General features: G+C 40.8%; 1 pseudogene; it reads right to left on the bottom strand.

Annotated features, from left to right (window-relative positions):
- Positions 1–1,018: 1,018 nt before the first annotated feature.
- Positions 1,019–2,529, bottom strand: LOC131055590 (UDP-glycosyltransferase 83A1-like; annotated as a pseudogene).
- Between the last annotated feature and the right edge of the window lie 8,660 nt (positions 2,530–11,189).

The raw sequence follows: 11,189 nt of genomic DNA, 5'->3' as shown, positions 1-11,189 counted from the left end.
TCATTCATGATATTTGGAGACTACATGTATTTAAAAATACGTGTAAATAATTATTATTTTCACAAAGGGGGTATGTGAAAATTCAATATAAAAGTATATCCATAAATTCAAGGATGGTAGGTGGACACTATAATAATATATGCAAGTAGATCGCTCTTTTTATTACATCAAGCTAAAATATTTTTCTACTAATTGCATTTTGAATGTTATTCGAAGAGGAAGTTTGAATGTTAGAGGATATGGGAGATATGCAAATGAATGTCTTTAAATAAAAACACATAGCATCAAATAATGTAAATGTGCATTTAGTCAACTCACATGTATAATAGAAGAGACAAGTATTGACCGCATTTTAATTTGATTTTTTTCAAGATTAAAACCACTCTCATGAAATCAACTTTGTGATTTTGAAAATGACCTTTGGTAACCAAATGATTATGGTTGTATTAAAGATGAACATCTATATATGTATGAATCATAAATGAAAGTCATATAAGAAAATTTACATAAATAAATAAGATAATATGTAAACAAATATATAGAAATTTGTATAAATAGATAAGATAGAAATAAAATATAAACAGACCAACCATTACATAAAACGTAAACATTCCCTAAATTAAAAAATATTCTGTCATTACATCATTAATTGAATGTTTACGAAATTACTACCTAAAGAGGCATATAAAATAAAACAAGACTACGGTCTGCATACAAGGACAACTTGTATAGACAAATATGAGATTTGTGACCTTGGGAAGTTTCCCATAACGAGTGACGGAAAAGACGACCTCAACCCCCCAAAAAAGATAACACTGTTACTTACAGTAAAACAACTTCGAAAAGAATATGATTATACATTTTATTTGACGTGATATAAATACTCAAAACCCGTCACTAACACTTAACATTATATTTGAAACATCTGGGCCGAAGCAGTGGTCATTTCAACCGTCCAGCGTGCTCCTAACCCGAAACTCGAAACGAATCTCTGGCCAACAAGACCTCTGAAGATTTGTCAGTCAACAAGATGCTTCTTCATCTGGTGAACAAGTAAACTGTAGTTGTTGAACGAGAAACCTCCTTCCTTCACCGTATCTCTACTGGTTCTCATTAATTTGGTGACTTGCTCCCTTATCTCTGGACCATCTTCTCCTACAAGTAATCTGTCAACGGCTTTAGTAATCTCCCCCTTCTCTATTATTCCATCCTTATTCGATTCCAAAGACAGTCCAACCTTCCAGACATCCACAATATATGTGCGGTTAAGAAACTGATCTGCGAAATAAGGCGAGCAGAGCATGGGCACACCCATGGTGATGCTCTCCTGTACGGAGTTCCATCCACAGTGAGTCACAAAGCAAGCTATGGAAGGATGAGATAATACCTCTTAACTGTGGTGCCCACAAAACTATGCAGCTCCTGTCTGTCACACGTTCTAGAAATCCTGGCTCAAAAATGGGTTCGCTGCCTTCCATCAGATCTGGACGAACAACCCAGAGAAATGGTCTTTGCGTGGCCTCCAAACCCGCTGCGAACTCCTCCACTTGTCTTTCGCTCCATACTGCCAGACTGCCAAAGGATACGTAGATCACAGATTGGGCGGGCTGTTTGTCTTACCATTCTACACATTCCACATCGTCTGCCCAGAAGCTTGGGAGGGCTTTGCTTGTCCTCCGCTTATCGCCATCGAGAAATTCATCTGGAATCAAAGGACCGATTGGGTATACCCTCACTTCTCTGGATAACTCTTCAACCACTGGAGCCTCAAGCTCATAAAAGGAATTGCTGAGAACCCACTTGATCGGCTTTATATCTTCTCCCATTCGGATGCTTCGCTTAAACATGTACTCCCCGCTGTACAACCATGGAAGATCTCCAGAACGCAGAGGCGCTATTGAGGGAATATCCTTCATTTTCTTCGCTTCTTTTGGAGCTCCTGCAATAACAAGGAACACAAACCAGTCTCACTACAATCAAAAGGAAAAAGATAAAAAGACAAAGGAGGGTTGGTTCTGTCTTACCATCTGGACCAAGGATCCCAAGAGAGACGAGACTGGGACCAAAGTAGCGGATGGCACAGTTGGCGACAAGCGATGTATGGAAACCAACGAGAGGAATCTGATAGAGATCGGCCACCGCCTTCAACCCGGAACATGTCCACACATCTGCTATTATACCGGTGACCTTGTTCTCTTCTTCTCTCATGTTTATCTCCTCAATAATCCTCTCAATGACGGAAGGTGTCATGCTGTTTTCCAATGCCTGCAATAGATTTGGAAAGTTGTTTCGCTTGTCATCCGGCGGCAATCCATCAGGAATGGATATCATTCGGATGCTGTCGCAGTTATTATAGTTAGTGTTTCTAATCTTGGCTTGCATAATTCGGTTGTGGTTGAAATCAGTGTTGAGGAAGGTAACGAGGAAACCATCAGAGACGAGCTTCCAGGCGAGCTGCATCATGGGATTAATGTGGCCTTGGGCAGGAATGGGAATCAGAAGACCATGTGCTACGCTTTGCCCACCCATATTCAGATTTTCAAGCCACCCGATTCCTTTAACATAAAATGGGATGATCACCCAAAGAGCTTGCTTTCAGCTTATTGCCTGGTCTTCCCGGAAAGTGGCGTTCATTCCATAGCTTTAGCCCCACATTTACAGTTCGGTAGAATATTATATTAATTTTATTGATTAGCAATGATTTTTATAAATATTTATTCAAATGGACAAGGACTTACACTAATTACAAAACATTTGTTTAGCATACATCTGTTTGAAGACTTTTATGACTTCTAAGTCCTAAACACTTGGCATGTCCAAAATAAATTCGTGAGGATTGATTTATAAAAAAATTATGAGGCTAAATCAATGGCTCATAACGAGATGCTTAATCAGTGAACACAAAATTAAGAGAGAAAAGTTTTATATAAAAAATATGCCATGGCTGTAGCTATTCTGGCTCCAAAACGGCATGCCATGCCATGATGCGGCTCCCCAAAATCGCATGCCCTTTCATGCCATACAACCCCATACAACATGTTCCGGGACCCACCATCGGGCTTCTGACATGGAGGCATGTTGCCGTTTGCGGTTGATGGAAAACATTTGCACGCGGCTAATATTTGTCGGCCACTCTCCCGATCATGCCTCACGGGCACAGCTACAGTTTGTAGCCACGGGTGTCCAAAAATTTGAATTTCAATTTTAAAACTTCTCTCCTGCTCCCGCCCAAACATAATTTCAAACATATTTGTTTTGAATTCTACCGCTATTGAATTCTATTTTCATTTTCTGATGCTGCAATTTCATTTCCATTTTTTGATGCTAGGTTTGGATGTCACAGCCGGACTGGGGTTAAGAGGTTTTTCTTGCTAGTGCTAGTCGTTGTCGTCATGGGAAGCATGGAGATGAAGGGTTCGTCTTATAGAAGCGGTGCTCTCGACGTTTTGTCTCAGATCTATAAGGAGCCACCTTATTTTCCTAGCGTGGATGGAGCAAAGACTTTTCTGGGAGATTTCTGGCATTATTCTTTCATGCTGATATGCATTTTGGCAACTTCAGTTGAGGCATTGAATGACATAGGTTTGAGTTATATATTAATGAAATCTATTAGTCTATATTGTAGTTGTTAATAACAGTGATGATTTTTGCAGATATTTATGTTGCCCATGGTCAAATCAGTTTGCATGGGAAAGATTTCAATGGCAAACCAATCTTAGGAGATAAGGTATTGATATAAAATACCCATAACATATTTTTTCCTCTGACTGCATATTCAGTGTTTTATTTCTTTTATCAATGATGCACAAGCATGAATTGTTGTTTCTTTATCTGTAACAGCTTGGAGAAGCCAAAAGAAAGAAAGAAATCGGATTTTTTCCAGAAGGGTATGGGTACAAAACCAAAAGTATTAAAGAAGGGAGAGCAGAAATTTGGATTCATCAATTTGATTATCATGATCCTACCACCCATCCAGTTGCTCCGTCTCCATGATAAACATAAAATTGGGTTTATTGTTCAAAGTTTGCATTGCAATATTTGAAGGATGTATGGACAGAAAGTAGTGTGTGAATGTTATTTTTGAGCATCTGATTATCATAACATTATCTAAGCACATAATGCATGGATTGCTAGGTCTGTAAATGCTTGATATTTTATCTTTTCTTAAGTACGAACGACCTAGTGTAAAGAAAATTTTTGTCTTGTTTTTTTGTTGTAGCTAGGTATGATTAAAACGATGTCTAGAGTTATAGAAGAATAATTTCCCTTGGTTCTTTCATAGTCTTTGTCATGCTTCTCTAGTGGTGTTTTTGAATTTGAAATATTGACATCAATGTTGTTGTAGATATAGAGTTTATTTTGTGAGGTTTTTTCTATCATAGAGTTTGATCAAACATCAGTGGAAAAAGTTTGTACTCTCATACCTAGAGACATTTCATGTTAATCAATGTCACATTCTTTGAATAAGAAAAGTTTTGTCTATATTTTAATGTGACTCTTGGGTGCTATGAATGTGAAGTGATTGTATTTTATAAAATGTGTGAATGAATCGCACTTCATAATCTATGAATGAATCGCACTTCATAATCTACCAGTGTATGAAGAAAATAGATAACATATTTTCCCCTTTACATTTCAGAGATATTTCAGTCTATTATTATTATTGTAGACTACGAAAAAAATTTGTCTTCAATTTTTTTTTCATTTTTTTTCTTCGTATTGCTTTATGAAATTCACAGTCACGTTTGCTTTAAAAAATTTACAGTCACAATGGTTAGTGCAGATAATGGATGAGGCATATGTAGCATATGCTCAAGTTTTACCTGCAGCCTTATCAGTATGGCTTTGAAGCCCCCAAAATTACAGTTTAGTTTTTTGAAGCGAAAAATTATTAATAATTACAATTTATTATTATTGGTTCACGGACTGCGTGGCCACCATTTCCTTTTGCCCTGCGAAACATCGAATTCAACTAACATAGCATGTTAGTAGCTTTCACTGATTGATGGGCTGTTTGGCCGCCATTTTCTTTTGCCCTGCGAAACCTGTGAATTCGACTAACATGGTGTGTTAGTCACTTTCGCTGATTCACGGGCTGCATGACCACCATTTTTTTCCCTTGCGAAATAGCGAATTTGACTAACATGGCGTGCTAGTCACTTTCACTGATTCGCAGACTGTGTGGCCACCATTTCCTTTTGCCTCGCAAAACATCCTAGTCTAATCTGTCGGGCCCACCATCCTTTCGCTGCTTCGCGAAAGATAAACTCCACGCTATTTCGCCCACCGAAATAATGCAGACCGTTGGATCCTTTTCAAGATGCACCTTCTTTACTTTCCACGTCATCCTTCATCGAGGAAGCCTACGTCGATAAGATCGAAAGAACCCAAAAGTGACTAACACGCTATGTTAATCAAATTCGTAGTTTCGCGGTGCAAAAGGAAATGGCGGCCATGTAGTCTGCGAATCAGCGAAAGTGACTAACATGCTATGTTAGTCAAATTTGCTGTTTCGTAAGGCAAAAGGAAATGGTGGCCACACAGTCCGCGAATCAGTGAAAGTGACTAACACACCATGTTAGTCTAATTCACTATTTCACGAGGCAAAAGGAAATGGCAACCACGTAGCCCGCGAATTAGCGAAAGCCCTTTATTATCATCAGGATAACATACACTATCGACAATGAGGAAAAAATGTCATCCCAATACCCGATGGGGCTATCGGTGGAGTTCTTGCCGATAACCGATGGAGTCATGTCTTCATAGCAGTGACATCGGGTTATCCAGAGGTCCCAATTTATGTTACCTCGATACTCGATGCATTAAATGGAGAAGGGGACTCTATCAGAGAGACTCTCTCTGATAAAGTGATATCAAGCAAGAAGGGGAGTCAGACTCATTGGGATAACATACATTGTCAGGGAGATGCGTTTTGAGTTATCCAGATGCCCAATGAGGAAGATGAGCTCGGCACAAATGAAGTGACTACATCGGGGAAGCCTACACTGATAAGACCAAAACAACCCAAAAGTGACTAACATGCCATGTTAGTCGAATTCGCTATTTCACGAGGAAAAATAAATGATGGCCATGTAGCCCGTCAATCAGCGAAAGCAACTAACACGCCATGTTAGTCGAATTCACAGGTTTCGCAGGGCAAAAGAAAATGGTGGCCACACACCGCATGGATTAGTGAAAGCTACTAACACGCTATGTTAGTCGAATTTGTTATTTCGCGAGGCAAAAGGAAATGATGACCAATCAGTCCGCAAATCAGCGAAAGCGTCATTAGTCGAATCTTCCATCAACACGATATGTGCCTAAACAATGTTCCATGAATCCTCTCTCTTTCATTCTTTCTCTCTTAACTCTCTCCCCCTCTCTCTGCCTCTATCTCTATATCTCACTCTCCTCCTCTATCAAGCATATCTCTCTCCCATTCTTTCTCTCTTAAGTCTCTCCCTCTCATCCTCTGTCTATCTCACTCTCACCTTCTCTTAGGTGTATCTCTCTCTTACTCTCTCCCTCTCTCCTCCCCCTCCCTCTCTCCCTTTCTCATTACCTCCCTTTCTCACTCTCTCCCCCTCTTCACACCTCTCTCTCTCTAGTCTCTTGTACTCTCCTTCCATCCCTTGCTCTCTCTCTCTCTCTCTCTCTCTCTCTTGACCCCTTAAGACACCATTTGGTGTCATTATGGGTCGTATGGTGTTCTATATAGGTCATATAGTGTTCTATGACCCCTTAGGACACTATTTAGTGTCATTATGGGTTGTATAGTGTGCTAAGGGGTCATGTGGTGTCCTATGACCCCTTAGGACTCCATATGACATCTTATGTGTCGTTACGAGTCATATGGTGTCCTATGACCCCGTAGGACACATGCATGGATCCCTAGGATACCATATGAGCCCTAAGAATATGATATGACCCTAGAGAGGGAGAGATGGGGAGGAGAGGGAGGGAATGGGGGAGAGACACACCTAAGAGAGGAGGAGAGTGAGATAGAGAGATAGAGACTGAGAGGGAGAGACAAGAGATAAATGAGAGTAAGAGATGGAGAGAGAGAGAGGGGGAGACAGAGATAGAGAAAGGGAAAGGGAGGGGGAGAGAGAGATGGAGAGAGAGAGAGAGAGAGAGAGGGAAATAGAATGAAATAGAGGGAGAGATAGAGATAGATAGTGACACAGAGAAGGGGACTCAAAGAGAGAGAGAGAGAGAGAGAGAGAGAGAGTGGGGGAGATATAGAGAGATCTATAAGGTGGATAGAGAGATTGGGAGAGAAAGAGAGACCGAAGAGATGGAGGGAGCGAAGGTGAGAGAGAGACAACAAGAGAGGGTCATTGAGTATCAAGGTAACATAAATTAGGACCTCTCGATAACCTGATGTCACCGTTATGAAGACATCACTCCATCGGTTATCGGAAAGAGCTCCATCGATAGCCCCATCGAGTATCGGGATGACATTTTTTCCTCATTTCTGATAGTGTATGTTATCCTGATGACTAACACGTGTGTTATTCGCGCGTTTTACACTGTCAATTTTGAAGTTAATGGTTGCAATTGACTAACCTATCACTAACACATTGTACGACAGGTCTGTTTTGGAGATATAATAGCTACAGCCTTCATTTTGCCCCACAAAATGGCGAATTCGACTAACATTGTGTGTTAGTCACTTTTACTGAGTCAGACTGATTTGGACTACTTCGTTTGTGCTGAGCTCATCTTCCTCATCGGACATCGGGATAACTCAAAATGCATCTCCCCGACAATGTATGTTATCTCAATGAGTCCGACTCCCCTTCTTGCTTGGTATCACTTTATCGAAGAGAGTCTCTTTGATAGAGTTGCCTTCTCCATTTAGTGCATTGAGTATCGGGTTAACATAAATTGGGACCTCCCGATAACCCGATGTCACCGCTATGAAGACATCACTCCATTAGTTATCAGAAAGAGCTCCATCGATAGCCCTGTCGGGTATCAGGATGACATTTTTTCCTCCTTTTCAATAGTGTATGTTATCCCGATGACTAAAACGCGTGTTAGTCATGCATTTTACATCATTGATTTTGAAGATTGACTAACCTGTCACTAACACAATGTACGACAGGTCTGTTTTGGAGATAGAATAGCTGCGGCCTTCCTTTTGCCGCACAAAATGGTGAATTCGACTAACATCGCATGTTAGTCACTTTCGCTGAGCCAGACTGATTTGGACTACTTCGTTTGTGTCGAGCTCATCTTCCTCATCGGGCATCGGGATAACTCAAAACGCATCTCCCCGACAATGTATGTTATCCCGATGAGTCCGACTCCCGTTCTTGCTTGGTATCACTTTATCAGAGAGAGTCTCTCTGATAGAGTCGCCTTCTCCATTTAGTGCATTGAGTATCGGGGTAACATAAATTGGGACCTCCCGATAACCCAATGTCACCGCTATGAAGACATCACTCCATTGGTTATCGGAAAGAGCTCCATGGATAGCCCCATTGGGTATCGGGATGACATTTTTTCCTTGTTTTCGATAGTGTATGTTATCCCGATGACTAACATGCATGTTAGTCATGCATTTTACACCTTCGATTTTGAAGTTAACGGTTGCGATTGACTAACTTGTCACTAACACATTGTACGACAGGTATGTTTTGGAGATAGAATAGTTGCGGCCTTCCTTTTGCCCCACAAAATGGCAAATTCGACTAACATTGCGTGTTAGTCACTTTCACTGAGTCGGATTGATTTGGACTACTTCATTTGTGCTGAGCTCATCTTCCTCATCAAGCATCGGAATAACTCAAAACGCATCTCCCCGACAATGTATGTTATCCCGATGAGTCTGACTCCCGTTCTTGCTTGGTATCACTTTATCGGAGAGAGTCTCTCTGATAGAGTCGCCTTCTCCATTTAGTGCATTGAGTATCGGGGTAACATAAATTAGGACCTCTCGATAACCCGATGTCACTGCTATGAAGACATCACTCCATCAGTTCTCGGAAAGAGCTCCATGGATAGCCCCATCGGGTATCGGGATGACATTTTTTCCTCATTTTCGATAGTGTATGTTATCCCAATGACTAACATGCATGTTAGTCGCACATTTTACACCTTCGATTTTGAAGTTAATAGTTGTGATTGACTAACCTATCACTAACACGCTGTACGACAGGTCTGTTTTGGAGATAGAATAGCTGCGGCCTTCCTTTTGCCCCACAAAATGGCGAATTCGACTAACATCGCGTGTTAGTCACTTTCGCTGAGTCGGACTGATTTAGACTACTTCGTTTGTGTTGAGCTCATCTTCCTCATCAGGCACCGAGATAACTCAAAACGCATCTCCCCGACAATGTATGTTATCCCGATGAGTTTGACTCTCCTTCTTGCTTGGTATCACTTTATCAAACAGAGTCTCTCTGATAGAGTCACCTTCTCCATTTAGTACATTGAGTATCGGGGCAACATAAATTAGGACCTCCTGATAACTTCATGTCACTGCTATGAAGACATCACTCCATCAGTTATTGGAAAGAGCTCCATGGATAGCCCCATCAGGTATCGGGATGACATTTTTTCCTCGTTTCCAATAGTGTATGTTATCCCAATGACTAACACTCGTGTTAGTCACGTGTTTTACACCTTTGATTTTGAAGTTAATGAATGCAATTGACTAACCTGTCACTTACTCACTGTATGATAGGTCTATTTTATAGATAGAATAGCTACGGCCTTCCTTTTGCCCCACAAAATGGCGAGTTCAACTAACATCGTGTGTTTGTCACTTTCGCTGAGTCGGACTGATTTGGACTACTTCGTTTGTGCTGAGCTCATCTTCCTCATCGAGCATTGGGATAACTCAAAATACATCTCCCCAATAATGTATGTTATCCCGATGAGTCCAACTCCCCTTCTTGCTTGGTATCACTTTATTGGAGAGAGTGTCTCTGATAGAGTCGTCTTCTCCATTTAGTGCATCAGGTATCGGGGTAACATAAATTGGGACCTCCCGATAACCCGATGTCAAGTCTCATAAAAACCATGCAAGTTCTGGTAGATCTGACAGTGTGCGTAAATTCGCAAAGGAAAATAGCGCGAGCTTTACCTTTCGCGAAGCTATGAAAAAAGAGTGGTGGGCCCGACTAGTGGGTTAAAGAATGAAGGTTAACGGATGATATCTTCTGGTTGATCCAAAAGCCCATGTTGTTTCGTAAAGGAAAGATGCTCAGAGTTTATCTTTTGCGAAGAAGCGAAAGGGAAGTGGGCCCAGTGTGAGGATGACGTGGAAAGTCAAGAAGGTGCATCTTGAAAAGGATCTGACGGTCTGCATTATTTCGATGGGTGAAATAGCGTGGAGTTTATCTTTTGTGAAGCAGTGAAAGGATGGTGGGCCCAGTAGATTAGACTAGTCCTAATTTTTTAAAAAAATGGCCATATTGAAGAAAAAGACTAGTGCAAAAATAGTTATATCGATCCTCGATGACATGGAGAATTGAAAGGCGGAACCATTGATATTACCTATACCGATAAAACAAACTCGAAAGCATAAAGCATAAAAGTGCATTGAAGACTGATCGGGACTTCGGGAGGAATAGAAAAGGGCTATTCTGACCCCCGATGAAGATAAAAGCACCTGTGGGGATATCGATGTAAATTATATTGATAAAGTAAACAAGCATTAGGACTCATCGGGACATCGGAAGAAGCAATTTTATGCTATGCCGAGTCCCGATAAGACTATTAAGGCATGTTAGTAGTCTGTTTTACACCGTCCATATTGCAACGAACATTCTGCAATTGTCTAACCTATCGGTAATGCATGGTTGCAATTGACTAACATGTCGGTAACGTGTGCTTTCAATTGACTAACCTGTCGCTAAGACACTGTATGACATGGAGAATCGGGAAGGTGGAACCATATATATTACCTATACCGATAAAACAAACTCGGAAGCATAAAGCATAAAAGTGCATCGAAGGCTGATTGGGACTTCGAGAGGAATAGAAAATGGCTATTCTGACCCCCGATGAAGATAAAAGCACCTGGAGGGATATTGATGTAAATTATACCAATACAGTAAACATGCATTAAGACTCATCAGGATATCGGAAGAAGCAATTTTATGCTATACCGAGTCCTGATAGGACTATTAAGGCGTGTTAGTAGTCCGTTTTACACCATCCATATTACGACCAAC

Source organism: Cryptomeria japonica, chromosome 10, assembly GCF_030272615.1.
Source record: "Cryptomeria japonica chromosome 10, Sugi_1.0, whole genome shotgun sequence".
Lineage (NCBI taxonomy): Eukaryota > Viridiplantae > Streptophyta > Pinopsida > Cupressales > Cupressaceae > Cryptomeria > Cryptomeria japonica.
The sequence above is the reverse complement of the archived record's forward strand: the minus strand, read 5'-3'. Positions and strand labels throughout refer to the sequence as shown.